This window comes from Geospiza fortis, unplaced genomic scaffold (genome assembly GCF_000277835.1).
Source record: "Geospiza fortis unplaced genomic scaffold, GeoFor_1.0 scaffold346, whole genome shotgun sequence".
Classification (NCBI taxonomy): domain Eukaryota; kingdom Metazoa; phylum Chordata; class Aves; order Passeriformes; family Thraupidae; genus Geospiza; species Geospiza fortis.
The window spans coordinates 4,076,481-4,080,080 of record NW_005054361.1 but is presented as its reverse complement, the minus strand read 5'-3'; positions in this window follow the sequence as shown (position 1 = coordinate 4,080,080).

Sequence of the window (3,600 nt, the reverse complement as noted above, 5' to 3'; positions counted from 1 at the left end):
CTCACAGACAGTGTGCTCTGCTTGCTTTGCTTTTTGGACACCAGCACCCCTCTCCCTGCAGGGTGGGATGGAGCAGGGAGCCTCCTCTAGTGAACAAACACGCTGGGGGATGTTTGCAGACACCAGCAGGCTCCGGCCTGCACCCCCCCAGGCACAGACATTGCTCAGGTGTCATAGCCTCAGAAGGAGAATGAGACTTTACAGAACAAGGCACTCAAAAGCCAGAGGAGGGATTTCCCTGTTTAGCTCCTGTTGCTGCAGGGGGCTCTCTTAGGTGCCAGGTGTGTGTTGCTCCCCTCTTTCTGCTAAAAACAACACAGCATCCAGAAGTGGACATGGACCACTAGCTGTACCAAACAACAGTGTGTGGTCGCAGGGCCAGACACACACACACACACACGTGTACAACATCACCATCTATTGCTGACAGTTCCCAGGAATACCCTGGGGCCAGCACAGCATCCCAGTTCACCCTACAGGACAAGCAACCTGGGGCAAAGGTGGCATGTCCCATGTCCCAGCCTCCCAGCCACAGGGAGGAAGGTAGAATGTGATACTGACAGATGCTACTAATTTAAATTTCACACATGAAATCCTGTACCTACTGAACTGGAATGATTTCCAGCAGATTTTTCTGATGCAAAGCCAAACTCGGCTCTGACTAGTTATCAATTGCTTCCATAACACAGCTCAGGACTGAGCAGGAAAACACAGAAATGACCAGCAGTTAAGGAAGGAATTCAGGCTTTCCAGAAGGCGACTGGGAGGAGTGGCTGGGGAAGTGGGGAGGGGTGGTGGAAAGAAAGTTACTCTAACAAATGATAGGAACATGTTCCTCAGTTATTGCATCCAACTGTTTCTGGGTGCAGGCTTGAATAATTTATGCATTAGAACTATCATCTCCCACAGAGAGAATTGTGATAATCCAAAAGTCACTGTGCTTTAGCAATGGGTTCAGCTTCCCCCAGCCACACCAAAAGGCTTATCTCAAAAGTGGAGCAAGGATGTGCACACAGCCATGGGGGAATCTCTGCCATAAATCCGTGGATCATGTTCCATCAGCCTGCACAAGTCACCCTGTCTGGGAGCAGCACCCAAGAAGCATCTCCTGCCTGGAGAGTGAACTCCTTTCATTTTCTCCCACATCCTCCACATAACCTTGGTGAAATGCACTTGGTTTTACTCAGAGCACCCACAGCTCCACTCCCAACTGGTGTAGAGGGAGAGGTGTAAAATCACACTTTCCCCGCAGCAGACTTACCCCGTACACTATCTGAAACCACATGGCTCATCTGTGCTCCTGTCCTTATCTCACTTTACATTCAGCACAAGGGCTACAGCTCCCCAGCTTCTGCCAGGCCAGGCAGGAAGGTTTGGAGAGGTAACACAGCCAGCCAGGTCTCTCACACACACAGCTACCTGCTGCAGGTGACCTGACTTGCAGAGCTGCAGCCACTGCCCCAGGAGAAAGTTTCCAGGCAGTCCACATCACAGTGCTCTGCCCTTGTCAGGATGCTCCACTGGAGAACAATTTAACACCCGCAGTGGCTCTGGGCAGAAATTCCCTCCTCCAGCAACATGTCTCTGCAGGAGGCTGTTATAGTGGCCTCCTTCCAGCTGTTTAGGGACAGACCAGAGTGCTGGGAACCATCTGGGACAAAGAAATCCATGCACTGCCCAGCCACAGGTATGGTGTCAGGGAATCAGTTTTAAAGAGGTAACTATGAAGTGTTTGGGGAGGAAGCTAAAGTGGTATTTGGGTTTGAGGAAACTGAAGGAAAGAGCAGCTATTAATTTAACTTGATCCTCTGATGGGGGTTCCCAGACTCCAGGTGATGAGAAAGGACTGTTTGCTACCATCTTTGCCCCATATTCCCTTTTTGTTTTTTTCCTTTGGAAACCACCCCTGAGTTCCCTACCTGCGGACCTGGCAGCTCTAACTTATGCTCACCTTGAAGGCCATCATGTCTGCTGAAGATCTACAGAGGATGCATTAACCAGAGACATCTCACATCCAGCCTCCAGCCACCCCCACAAAACAGCAGCTACATCAGCTCTTGTCTGCTGAGACCTTCCCTGGCCAGAGGGATACAAGCCTGCCACATGACTGCTTGTGGGACAGGTGAGGAGTGAGAGGGACTCAGAAGGACCAGCGGCTGGCCTGGAGGGTTGCACTCCCACCTGCAGGACTGCAGCAAGGTGAGATGCCAAACTGCTTTTCTGGCTGTGGCTCTAAACCATGCCCTGCTTTTCCTTCCTCTGCTCCAGCTCAGACATACAGAAGTTCTGTCCCACAGCAATGCCTCTTTCACCAATACTTCAAAAAAAAATCACCTGGAAGTGTGAGGAAAATTGTGCTTCAAAAGATTTATTACATATATTTGTACATATTTTACATGAATGGAATGTTAAACATACAACCTAAAAATCAATAAAAAAATATTTTCATTCGTGATTATGTACTGGCAAACCACTGAAAAGAGTACCTTAGAACAACTTAAGTCAACTTGCAATCATACTGCTCAATTAAAAAAAACCAAAACAAAACAACAAAACAAACAAATATATTTTACATTTACATTAGACATTGCAAATTACATTCCAATTTCTGCTCCCGGTAATGAAGGAAGGTATCTTGTCCATTACCACTGCACGTACAGGTGGCATTTCAGAAGCTAGCATGGACTTCCCTCTAACTCACTGTGGGCAAGGTTAGCTCTGTAGGAAGAGGCATATAAAAAAGGGGAGTACACACTCTGCTCCCTCCCAGCAGGTATCTGCCAAAGGGTGGGAAGAGCCAGAATGAGATTTGTAATCAAGGGATAAAGGTTAACGCTGGATCACCACTCATTCAGTGCCACACTGCAGCTCTTAAAATTTGTTGCAAGTAGTTTTTATGTAGTTCACTAAAGCATCCCCTCTACAGCTAAGCCACCTCCCTTCTTCCTTGAAAGTTATAGTGCTTTGGCAATATCAGCTAGGGAAGAATTCTTCACTGTATGGTAACAAATATTCCAGCTTCATCTCAATATATACAAGAGCATAGAATCAAGCTTTGATGTCTCTTCCTCTTAGAATTTCACACCTTGAGAGCTTGTGACCAGTCATGTTGAGAAGTGTTTACTATGAAATATAACCAATTAGCATTAAAAGGGACAGATTTGAGAGAAAACAAGAGGAACAGGATTCAGCAACAGATTATGTTCTTGCAATGTCGGGTTACTTACGCTTGAAACTCTGCCAAAATCGAGCAAATCCTATTTATCGTTGCAAAATCTTTGCCAAAGCACACCCAAGGGCAAAAGTCTCTCAAACAAACACGCATAGATTAAAAGCTGCCAGAAAGATCAGTGAGTGGGCTGGCTGCCTTCTACTTCTTGTACACTGGCAACTTATTAGATCCAAGACAGAACCAAGTCAAGCCTTTTTCAGGTGCAGGATATTCCTTTTTCAGGTGCAGGTTACTCCTATGGTGGTTTACCTGAGCAAGTCTTCAACAATTAATAATGCCCCACAGTGAGGTCATTTTACAGCTTATCCCATCATCAGCTCTGATTTACTAATTGAGACATGACTTTACAGAACACAAGCAGCTTGGAA